Below are 13100 nucleotides of genomic sequence, written 5' to 3'. Positions count from 1 at the left end.
ATAGAGGAGAGGAGGTGACCCAGGAGTAAGCCATAGAACACGCCACTGCACACATTGCTGAGAGGAGGAGAAACTGGAAAAGGAGATCACCAGTGAGATAGAGGGGCAACCAGGAAAGTGAGAAGCTGAGAAAACCACGGGAAGAAAATATTTCAAGTTGGAGGGAATTTTGTCTAAACCATCAGGTTTCAAACATTTTCAGGCCATAATATATTTTGTAGGATGGTGAGGCCTGTGGAACACCTCTCAGAGAAACATTTTTAAATGCATAGAATTACCAAGAAAACTGGATTCCCAGGTGGCTCAGTGGTAAAGAATCTGCTTGCCCACACAGGAAACACAGACTCAGTCTCTGGGTCAGGAAGATCCCCTGGAGAAGGAAATGGCCACCCACTTGGTATTCTTGCCTCAAAAATTTCATAGACAGAGGAGCCTGGTGGGCTACAGTCCATGGGGTCACAAAGAGTCAGACACGACTGAGCACACATGTGTTCCAAGAAAACCAATTAAGGAAATGGCAACCCACTCCAGTATTCTTGCCTGGAGAATCCCATGGACGGAGAAGCTTGGTGGGCTACAGTCCATGGGATCGCAAAGAGTTGGACACGACTGAGAGACTTCACTCACTCAGAGACCAGTGGAGAAATAACTCCAAAAAGAATGAAGAGATGGAGCCAAAGCAAAATCAACACCGAGTTGTGGATATGACTGGTGATGAAAGTAAAGTCTGATGCCGTAAAGAGCAATATTGCATAGGAACCTGGAATGTTAGGTCTATGAATCAAGGCAAATTGGAAGTGGTCAGACAGGAGATGGCAAGAGTGAACATTGAAATTTTAGGAATCAGTGAACTAAAATGGACTGGAATGGGTGAATTTAACTCAGATGACCATTATATCTACTATTGTGGGCAAGAATCACTTAGAAGAAATGGAGTAGCCATCATCTTCAACAAAAGAGTCTGAAATGAAATATTTGGATGCAATCTCAGAAATGACAGAATGATCTCTGTTCATTTACAAGGCAAACCATTAAATATCATAGTAATCCAAGTCTGTGCCCTGACCAGGAATGGTGAAGAAGCTGAAGTTTAACGGTTCTATGAAGACCTACAAGACCTTCTAGAACTAAGAACCCAAAATGATGTCCTTTTTGTTATAGGAAACTGGAATGCAAAAGTAGGAAGTCAAGAAACACCTGGAGTAACAGACAAATTTGACCTTGGAGTACAAAACAAAGCAGGTCAAATGCTAACAGAGTTTTTCCAAGAGAACGCACTGGTCATAGCAAACACCCTCTTCCAACAACACAAGAGAACACTCTACACATGGACATCACCAGATGGTCAATACTGAAATCAAATTGATTATATTCTTTGCAGCCAAAGATGGAGAAGCTCTATACGGTCAGCAAAAACAAGACCAGGGGCTGACTGTGGCTCAGATTATTAACTCCTTATTGCCAAATTCAAACATAAATTGAAGAAAGTAGGGGAAACCACTAGACCATTCAGGTATGACCTAAATAAAATCCCTTACAATTATACAGTGGCAGTGAGAAATAGATTCAAGGGATTAGATCTGATAGAGTGCCAGAAGAACTATGGACAGGGGTTTGGGACATTGTTTAAGAGAAAGGGATCAAGACCATCCCCGAGAAAAAGAAGTACAAAAAGGCATTTTTGTCTGAGGAGGCCTTACAAATAGCTGTGAAAAGAAGAGAAGTGAAAGGCAAAGGAGAAAAGGAAAGATATACCCATTTGAGTACAGAGTTCCAAAGAATAGCAAGGAGTGATAAGAAAGCCTTCCTCAGTGATCAGTGCAAAGAATTAGAGGAAAAAAATAGAATGGGAAAGACTCGAGACCTCTTCAAGAAAATTAGAGATGCCAAGGGTACATTTCATGCAAAGCTGGGCACGATAAAGGACAGAAATGGTATGGACCTAACAGAAGCAGAAGATATTAAGAAGAGGTGGCAACAATACACAGAAGAACTGTACAGAAAAGATCTTCATGGCCCAGATAATCACAATGGTGTGATCACTCACCTAGAGCCAGACATCCTGGAATGTGAAGTCAAGTGGGCCTTAAGAAGCATCACTATGAACAAATCTAGTGGCGGTGATGGAATTCCAGTTGAGCTATTTCAAATCCTGAAAGATGATGCTGTGAAAGTGCTACATTCAATATGCCAGCAAATTTAGAAAACTCAGCAGTAGCCACAGGGCTGAAAAAGGTCTATTTTCATTCCAATCCCTAAGAACAAAAATGCCAAAGAATGCTCAAACTACTGCACAATTGCACTCATCTCACATGCTAGCAAAGTAATGCTCAAAATTCTCCAAGCCAGGCTTCAACAGTACATGAACCGTGAACATCCTGATGTTCAAGCTGGATTTAGAAAAGGCAGAGGAACCAGAGATCAAATTGCCATCATCTGTTGGATCATCAAAAAAGCAAGAGAGTTCCAGAAAAACATCTACTTCTGCTCTATTGACTATGCCAAAGCCTTCTGATTGTGTAGATCACAGCAAACTGTGTGAAATTCTTAAAGAGATGGGAATACCAGACCACCTGACCTGCCTCCTGAGAAACCTGTATGCAGGTCAAGAAGCAACTGTTAGAACTGGACATGAAACAACAAACTGGTTCCAAATCAGGAAAGGAGTACGTCAAGGCTGTATATTGTCACCCTGCTTATTTAACTTCTATGCAGAGTACATCATGAGAAGTGGTGAACTGGGTGCATCACAAGCTGGAATCAAGATTGCCAGGAGAAATATCAATAACCTCAGATATGCAGATGACACTACCCTTATGGCAGAAAGCAAAGAAGAACCAACGAGCCTCTTGATGAAAGTGAAAGAGGAGAGTGAAAAAGTTGGCTTAAAACTCAACATTCAGAAAACTAAAATCCCATCACTTCATGGCAAATCGTTGGGGGGAAAAAATGGAAACAGTGGCAGACTTTATTTTTGGGGGCTCCAAAATCACTGTAGATGGTGACTGCAGCCATGAAATTAAAAGACACTCGCTACTTGGAAGGAAAGTTATGACCAACCTAGACAACATATTAAAACCAGAGACATTCCTTTGCCAACAAATGTCCATCTAGCCAAACCTAGGGTTTTTCCAGTAGTTATGTATGGATGTGAGAGTTGTACCATAAAGAAAGCTGAGTATCAAAGAATTGATGCTTTTGAACTGTGGTGCTGGAGAAGACTCTTGAGAGTCCCTTGGACTGCAAGGAGATCCAACCAGTCCATCCTACAGGAAATCAGTCCTGAATATTCATTGGAAGGACTGAGGCTGAAGCTGAAACTCCAATACTTTGGCCACTTGATGCAAAGAACTAACCCATTTGAAAAGACCTTGATGCTGGGAAAGATTGAAGGCCGGAGGAGTCGACAGAGAAGGAGATGGTTGGATGGCATCACTGACTCAATGGACATGAGTTTGAGTAAACTCTGGAAGTTGGTGATGGACAGGGAGGCCTGGACTGCTGCAGTCCATGGGGTCACAAAGAGTCGGACATGACTGAGTGACTGAACTGAACTGAGCTTTATATTCAGCTTCCCAGGTGACTCAGTGGTTAAAAATCCTCCTGGCAATGCAGGAAACGCAGGTTCAATCCCTGGGTCAGGAATATCCCCTGGAGAAGGGAATGGCTTCTCCAAGAATCACTGTAGGATTCTTGCCTGGGAAATCGCATGGACAGAGGAGCCTGGCAGGCTGCAATCCATGGGGTCACAAAGAGTTGGACATCACTTACCGACTAAACAATAACAGTTATATAAAAAAGCAAATTTGATGGCAATATGTTTTATTAACTTATTCTATAAATATATCTAGTGATGAATTAATAAGTATTGTAATCTCTTGGTAGTGGTGAGCAGAGATGGTGTTTTGAGGTCTGAAGCATCTTTAATATGTAAGATGTCATTCGAAAATGCAATATGAAAATATCTATGATTTTGCGATAAAGGCACAAGTACAGCTAGTAGTATTGTGGTTTGTTGATTATATTTAAAACTTAAAGCTGCATTTCAGTTAGTGATGAGTGAAAGTGTATATTTTTTCCAGGCTATTTCCCAGATTCTCTAATTTCAAAATCACCAGTCTAATGTTAACAGGTGAATCTTCAGAAATGGCACACAGTGATGTGGATTCTTGTAAACGGTGACTTATTTTGCCATCCTTGTTTAATTTTGAGCAGTACCCATAGCTTGTCAATGTTCTAGCTCACTGTTAGAAGAAAGAAAGAAGAGAAAGAAAGTAACATTAGAAAGTCACTGTTAGAAAGTAACATTAAAAGGGCATAGGAGCAATGGCACAGGAGGTGGGTGGGGTCGGGGGAGGAATGCCGAATATTCTTTTCTCTAGTTACTTAAGTTGAAGAGCATTAATATTCATAAAGATGTCTAATATAAAAACAGGTTTTGCATTGAATTCACTAGGGCAGAAAATTTAAATTTGCCTCTACTCCCATTATTTGATATTCAGAATACTTTATAGAGAAGAAGTATAGGCAGTTGTATAAAGGTGTTCCCTTTGTTCTTTTTTCTATTGCCTCCTTTAAGGTTCTAGAATATCTATTATATTCGTCTCTACCTCTAATTACGTACTGATATACAAAATATCGGTGAAGGCAATGGCACCCTACTCCAGTACTCTTGCCTGGAAAATCCCATGGACGGAGGAGCCTGGTAGGCTGCAGTCCATGGGGTCGCTAAGAGTCAGACACGACTGAGCGACTTCACTTTCACTTTTCACTTTCATGCATTGGAGAAGGAAATGGCAACCCACTCCAGTGTTCTTGCCTGGAGAATCCCAGGGACGGGGGAGCCTGGTGGGCTGCCGTCTATGGGGTCGCACAGAGTCAGACATGACTGAAGTGACTTAGCAGCAGCAGCAGCAGCAGCAGCATACAAAATATAGGTAACTTGGTGTCTTTAAAATACAAGTCCCAGTTTATGAGTGTGCTGTGATTTTGGAATTTCAGTAGTATATTGTCAAGAAAATATTTGTTTGTTGACTGCTGGATAGAAATTGTTTCCTTACGCACCCACTGTGTCATGTAGTTCTTCACTAGTGAAAGTCTAACCATCTAACTCTGTACAAATATATCCAACGTATCACTGGTTCCATAATGAAAAGTCCTTCATATTCTTTTTTGCTTGTGTTATACTCTGTAGTGCAGTGGTAGGCTAACTGTGGCTTGTGGCCTATTAGTGTACAGCCAGGAAGTTGTGAACACTGTATATTTTTAAAGGGTTGCAAAAACAAATACCAAAGAGGAATGTGCAACTGGGACCTGATGAGGACCGCACAACATAAACTATCTGGCCCCTTTCAGGAAACATCTGCTGAGCCTGCATAGTGATTTGCACATGTGTGTATGCAAGCATGCATGTGTGTGTGTGTGTGTGTGTATCTGTACATGCGCATACACATGTCTATGTCTTGGAAAATTTCTCCAGCCCACTTCTTTAATTTTTTTTTAATATTTACTTATTATTTGGCTGTGCTAGGTCTTGGTTGTGACACACAGGATCTTTGATATTTGGCATGTGGGATGTTAAGCTGTGGAAAGTGAAGTCTTAGTTGGAGCATGTGGGATCTAGTTCCCTGACCAGGGATCAAACCCAGGGCCCCTGCATTGGGAGTGCAGAGTCTTAGTCACTGGACCACCAGGGAAGTCCCTCAGACCCCTTCTTCAAATAACAGATTTAGTCCCCTTGACAAGTGTTCAGACTTGGCCAGTTCTAGTATGCCATCACTGTAACGACTATGATTGGTTCAAGGAGTGCGCATGTGAAACCAGCAGGGCGCTTCAGTGTCCCAGGAAACTGATGTGTAGAGGTATGGGGTAAGCTCTCTTTTCACTGTGGCTGCTCAGCTGAGAGGGCATAAACCTGCTCATGCTGCTGGACATCATGCAAGAGTGTCTGGAACCAGATGGAATGGAGCTGCTGTGCACAGTGAAGGGGCTGATAGATCTAGTTGCAGGGCAGGGACCAAAGCACTTGCGCTCTGATGCCTGAGGCTAGATCCATTCTTCTCTCTCTGTATTATCTGAGTCAACAATTTCCCTTTGTTGTTTAAGCTTATTTGAGTTGCAGTTCTACCACTTGTAAGCAAAATACCTCTTTGTAATTCAAATACTTCACAGCTCATCCAAAAGTTCAATAAAAAAAAAACCTTTCTCTTTCTTGATTACTAGGGAAGCTGCAGTGATCATGTACATAGCTACCAATTACTGGGCATTCTCAAAGTTCTACCCACAGGGCAGGTTGTTTTACAACATTACAGAGGACATGTATTAGTGCCACATGGTAGAGGGGGGAACAAAAACTGAGAGTTTAAGTAATTTGCTTAAGATCTCATAATTATGTAGGTTGCAAAGCTGAGGTACGATCCACATTGCTTGTGACCCCGCATTTTGTATAAATTTTCCTGTGGTCATGGCATTTGCAGTAATATGACAAAATAAAACCTTATCATGCTGTTCCCTCTGAACATAGCACAACAAATTAGTATCTATTTGTGCATTGATAGTTTACAGTTTGCCTGGAATGACATTGTTTTCTCATTACATGTAAATACAAAAATTTCAACTACATGTCAATAACTGGGTGGTTACTGCTTTAGGAACTCAAAACATCATAAAGTGATATGAAATGTAGTGTGCCCCATTATTTGGCTGAGAAATACGTGCCTTTGAAAATGTAGGGATAATTTCTAACCAGCTGTCTTAGCTCAGATTTCCTACAGCCTGTAGCCAAGATTAAGTGCCAATTCTTTTTTTTTTTTTTTTTTGGCTGTGTTGGGTCTTCATTGTGGCGAGCAAGAGCTACTCTCTACTTGGGGTATTCAGGCTTCTCATTGTGGTGGCTTCCCTTCCTGCGGAGCACGGGCTCTAGATCACGTGGGTTTCAGTTGTCATGGCTCCTGGGCACTAGAGCAGTCTCAGTAGTTGTGGCACATGGGCTTAGTTGCTCCAAGGCATGTGGGATCTTCCCTGATCAGGGATTGAACCCGTGTCTCCTGCATTGGCAGGTGGATTCTTTACCCCTGGGCCACCAGGGAAGCCCTAAGTGCCAATTCTTAACTGGTGACATACAAAGCCAAGGCAATGAGAGTGAGCATGAAGGAGGTAGGGCAGGGAGGAAGGGAAGCAGTGTAAGGTAAGGTGTGCCAGTGCTTTCCTGTGAGCCACAAAGAGATTATTTGGCAGATGTGTCCATTTAGCCAGAATGTCTGTGCATGTTTCTCCACAAGCTGTGTGGATAAATTGTGCCTTCAAACTATTCATGGAAGGAAGGGTAGAGAATTTGGGTGCTAGGCTCCCTCCCATCTCCTGTTTCATGCTGGTTAGAGTTTGTCCCCAAAGAAATGAACTCGCCCACACTTCTAGGTTATCCTGATCCATTGCCATCTGAGAGGATGCTCTATCCCATGCCCTGTGGAGTGGCATTCCATCCTAATCCAGTGTGGGAGGAGCCAGAAACACTCGGCAGATGGCTGGACACGGGGCTGTGTGGCAGAGGCTGAGGTAAGGCATCCACCATTCCTGAGGCAAGTAAACTGATGGACCCAAGGAAACGGAACCACACAGGCCCGAGAGGAATTGATGGGCCACAGGAGTGGCTGAGGCAGAGCGAGCAGTGGTGGGCCCAGGTGGCAATGGTGCTGAGACATTCTGACTCTGCACAGAAGCATGGTATGATAGAACCATTAATAACCACTGCAGAACGCACATTTTTAAGTTCTAATATATTGATTGCGTCCAAAGACTACAACTTGTTTAGGAAATGAGTGCTAGCTCACTTTGTGCATGCAGTAAGCTAAGCCGCTCAAATCTGCTCTTGACCAGATATTAAAGACTTTTTCCTCAGTTCCAAGAGAGGTGATTTATCTAAGTCTGAACATTTACTAAAGCTTAATTTAGGTTGATGCAGTAGACTGGTATTTTTTCATTTTTAATGTGGTGAACCATTATAATGAATTAGATCTTTCATCACGGAAACAGTAGCTTCCAATTCTTGAAGAAAGCCAGTGAATGATTATTTAAACAGTGGTTCATCTCTCAGAATACATTGCATGCAGGGTGTGTGTGTGTGTGTGTGTGTGTGTGTGTGTCTGCATGTGTGTGTTTTTCTTTTTATCTCTCCACTACTAACACAGTTGACACCCGAAGAACTTTCTATTTTCCATCTCTGGCTTCTCATGGGGGTACCCATAAGATATCCATGGTGTCACATTGGTTTGGCCCTTTATATCTAGAACGTAGAAAAACTCATTGACTGTTTCAAATAACAAAAGTATGTTCTCTCTCATAGTCTCAGAGGTGAAACCTGAAAAGCGAAACATTTACAAAGGCACGATTTGATCTTTCACATGAAGGAGTCTAAAGCTGATAATACAGTTGGGATTGCACTCCTGTTGTTTTTATTTTCCCCTTCCTGAGCATTCTTCCAGCTCAGCTGTTGTGTGCATCCCTGACACTCCCTGAGCAGGGATTTTAAATGACGCCACACAGATTGTTCTGAGGCTGAATTGTGTGCAACAAACCTTGGGAATTTCCATTCATAGCAAACACATGATCCTCCTTAAGGGTCAAGAAAAACATCCCCATATTCACTTTTTAGAATATGTTCATTTCTCTTATAAATCACGTTGGAGCAAAATGGTTTAGGATTCTTTTTTCAGAAGATATGTTTTTGTGGACTTGTGCTCTGTAGTCTTAATGATCCCTGCGGAGTCTGACATTTACAGCAGTATTTTGCCCAGTGGAAAAGCAGCCAGTGTTTAGTGCTTGGATGAAAATCCACAGCTATTTGTCTGTCCTTTAAAGATGATTGGGGTGGGGCGAGGTGGGTGGCAGGCATTGAGATGTAGTATGTGTCCCTATCTTAAAAATCACTCTATGTCTCCCTTCAAAAGTCTCTTTTAGATTTTTTTAAAAGGTTGAGCTCTAAAGTAATGCTGACAGTCTCTGTCATGAAGCACTGTTATTGCCGCCTTCTCCCATAAACTCTTGACTTAGTGAACCTAATTCGGGGAATTGCTTTGGCCTAGACTTAGAAGATGAAGAGGTCAATGGCCAACAAACCAACTGACATCAGGATTTAGTTAATAAAACAACTTTCAGGGAATGGTCCCGGGTCAGATCCATTAAGCTTGATTGTTCACATGCTTTTTCACATCTCCATCCCCATCTGAAGCATAGTCACCTTTGTTATGAGGACTTCAGGACATGCTACAGCCTTCAGTTGCTAAAGAGTCACTCAGATTTACTAAGGTGAAAACGGAAGAGAACCAGTTTTAAAAGCATGAACTACGTGAAAATAAAGTGGCTTTTCAGGTAAACACTTGTTCTCTGCAAACACTTCACTCCCAGAGCATTTTAATCAAAGTCTTGTTATTAGTGTTAGGAACCATATGCTTTATTTGCACTATCCTATGTGTTAAAGTCTTCTACCATGACAGATGAGGTCAACCTTCTGGTTGGCAAAACATGACCAATATTCCTTTGTAGCAGAGTGTTGCTCTTTAAACTCAGGGAAGCTCTATTCAAAACACATCACTCTGCTTTTAAGCCTCAAATTACGGCCACTACTGCCATTAGTGCAGGAATGATGATGTTATTACTTACTTTTTAAAGGAAAAAAAAAATAGGAAATGGAAGAAGGCAAAAGACATTGCTTATTTTATTTTAACACAAAGGAAGGGTGAATTACCGGTTAGATCTTGCCTCTGCTGTGGCAATTTTGCTCCACCATCTGGTATTAACATTCATGAAGAGATACCTATAATTCTCTAGGGCCCAGGAGCAATATCCCTTTCTATTCAGGTAATCCATCACTCTGAAGGGTGGGCAGATAATAGGAACGTATGTTTCATTTATCGCTCCCTGCCAGTAGGGGAAATGACAGTCATATTGAAACTTTTCAGTATCTTGCTTGCTGTACAGGAGTGGGTTATTTGCACAGGTTCCCATTCTACCTAGGTCATGGAGAGCATCTATCTTTTCTGAGCAGAAGAAAGGGAAAGACCTCCTGAGTTGTCTTGGGTTGGAGCCCAAATTAATCTGTCTAGGTCTGTGGTTACCAAGTGATCTAAATGCACATGGTAGAAGGCTAGGTGGATGGGGACCTACATGGTATATAAGTATCTCAGATATGGGAAATGTATATTTTTCAAAATCACCACTACCACCAAAGTTGAAAAATATGAATTGGGTTTGAGCAGGTATTGTCACTGGAAAAAAAAGACAACCTGTTTTCTCCAGTGAATTTCTAAAGTAACAAACCATGGGATGTTCAAGAGTATCTTCCCTCTTCCCCTCAAATAAATGATGTGTTCTGTGCAGACCAGAGTGATGGCATTTTCATTCAACTACATGCTAGGAGTCTAGCATTTTGTACATTGTAGGAGTGGGGAAGTTAGACCCTGGATTATTAAACTTAGAAATGTAGTTAGAAGGTCTCTGAATTATTGTAGCTCTTGTAACGTAATGAAACTTGAGAAAGTGATCTCTTTCCACCACCATTTTTGTTGGCCTCTCTTCTTTTTTCCATTCATATTTTTTATATTCTACTAGCCTTACCCATGGAGAAGGCAATGACACCCCACTCCAGTATTCTTGCCTGGAAAGTCCCATGGGCGGAGGAGCCAGGTAAGCTGCAGTCCATGGGGTTGCTAAGAGTCAGACACGACTGAGCTACTTCACTTTCACTTTTCACTTTCATGCATTGGAGAAGGAAATGGCAACCCACTCCAGTATCCTTGCTTGGAGGATCCCAGGGACGGAGGAGCCTGGTAGGCTGCCGTCTATGGGGTCACACAGAGTTGGACATGACTGAAGCGACTTAGCAGCAGCAGCACCAGCCTTACCCATGTGGCTGTAGATGAAATCCTTGGCAGATACAGAAGCTCAGTGAGGTGAGGGTGGCCCATCGGAGGGGACTCAGTTAATAAGTGTCATCAGTGGGATTCAACCTGAGTTCTGTTTACCTTCTAGGCACGTTGTTTTTCTGTTTCTATATACTGCTGCTAGAGGATACTTACATAGCTTGTATTTAAAAAGAAATCATCTGTAAATTCATTAAAACATCTACTAAACATGCATAGAGCTCTTTGCTAAGCACTGAGAATAAGATGAACAAGACATGGCTTTCCTGAGGTGTGGAAAACCACCTTCTACCTAGGGCATCATTACCAGTAAAGAAAACACACAGTAATATCATAAAGAGCTACAGCATCACTGAAAATGGAGCCTCTGTCTCTGCCTGTGGAGTCTGAAGGCTTCCACATGGGGGTGACATTTACATTTGGCCTTGAAAAATAAATGGGAATTTGTGGTGAAATGAATCACTTCATGGGAAATAGATGGGTAAACAGTGGAAACAGCATCAGACTTTATTTTGGGGGGCTCCAAAATCACTGCAGCTGGTGATTGCAGCCATGAAATGAAAAGACACTTACTCCTTGGAAGGAAAGTTATGACTAAACTAGAAAACATATTCAAAAGCAGAGACATTACTTTGCCAACAAAGGTCCGTCTAGTCAAGGCTATGGTTTTTCCAGTGGTCATGTATGGATGTATGAGTTGGACTGTGAAGAAAGCTGAGCACGGAAGAATTGATGCTTTTGAACTGTGGTGTTGGAGAAGACTCTTGAGAGTCCCTTGGACTGCAAGGAGATCCAACCAGTCCATCCTAAAGGAGACCAGTCCTGGGTGTTCATTGGAAGGACTGATGCTAAAGCTGAAACTCCAATACTTAGGCTACCTCATGCAAAGAGCTGACTCATTGGAAAAGACTCTGATGCTGGGAGGAATTGGGGGCAGGAGGAGAAGGGGAAAACAGAGGATGAGATGGCTGGATGGCATCACCGACTTGATGGACATGAGTTTGGGTAAACTCCAGGAGTTCGTGATGGACAGGGTGGCCTGGTGTGCTGTGATTCATGGGGTCCCAAAGAGTCGGACGCGACTGAGTGACTGAACTGAACTGAGTCTTGGCATATAACTGTCTAGTGTGACCCACCATAGAGCCACCAGAACTTACACATGACTGTGGAAACAAACTCTTGGAGGGCACAAACAAAACCTTGTGGCACCAGGACCCAGGAGAAAAGAGCAGAGACCTCACAAGAGACTGACCCAGACTTGCCTGTTAGTGTCTAGGAGTCTCCGGCAGTGGCATGGGTCGGGGGTGGCCTGCTGCAGGGTTGGGGGCACTGAGTGTGGCAATGCATGCATGGGACATTTCATTACAGGGGACTGGAATGCAAAAGTAGGAAATCAAGAAATACCTGGAGTAATAGGCAAATTTGGCCTTGGAGTACAGAATGAAGCAGGGCAAAGGCTAATAGAGTTTTGCCAAGAGAATGTACTGGTCATAGAAAACACCCTTTTCCAACAGCACAAGAGAAGACTCTACACATGGACATCGCCAAATAGTCAATACCCAAATCAGATGGATTATATTCTTTGAAGCCAAAGATGGAGAAGCTCTATACAGTCAGCGAAAATAATACCAGGAGGTGACTGTGGCTCAGATCATGAACTCCTTATTGCCAAATTCAGACATAAATTGAAGAAAGTAGGGAAAACCACTAGACCATTCAGGCATGACCTAAAACAAATCCCTTATGATTATACAGTGGAAGTGACAAATGGATTCAAGGGATTAAATCTGATAGAGTGCCTGAAGAACTATGGATGGAGGTTTGTGACACTGTATAAAAGAAAGGGATAAAGACCATCCACAATAAAAAGAAATGCAAAAAAGTAAATGGTTGTCTGAGGAGGCCTTACAAATAGCTATGAAAAGAAGAGAAGTGAAAAGCAAAGGAGAAAAGGAAAAACATACTCATTTGAGTGCAGAGTTCCAAAGAATAGCAAGGAGATAAGAAAGCCTTCCTCAGTGATCATTGCAAAGAACTAGAGGAAAATAATAGAACAGGAAAGACTAGAGACCTCTTCAATAAAATTAGAGATACCAAGGGAACATTTCATGCAAATATGAGCACAATAAAGGACATAAATGGTATGGATCAAACAAAAGCAGAAGATATTAAGAAGAGGTGGCA

The sequence above is a fragment of the Capra hircus genome (genome assembly GCF_001704415.2).
Source record: "Capra hircus breed San Clemente chromosome X unlocalized genomic scaffold, ASM170441v1, whole genome shotgun sequence".
Lineage (NCBI taxonomy): Eukaryota > Metazoa > Chordata > Mammalia > Artiodactyla > Bovidae > Capra > Capra hircus.
The sequence above is the reverse complement of the archived record's forward strand: the minus strand, read 5'-3'. Positions refer to the sequence as shown.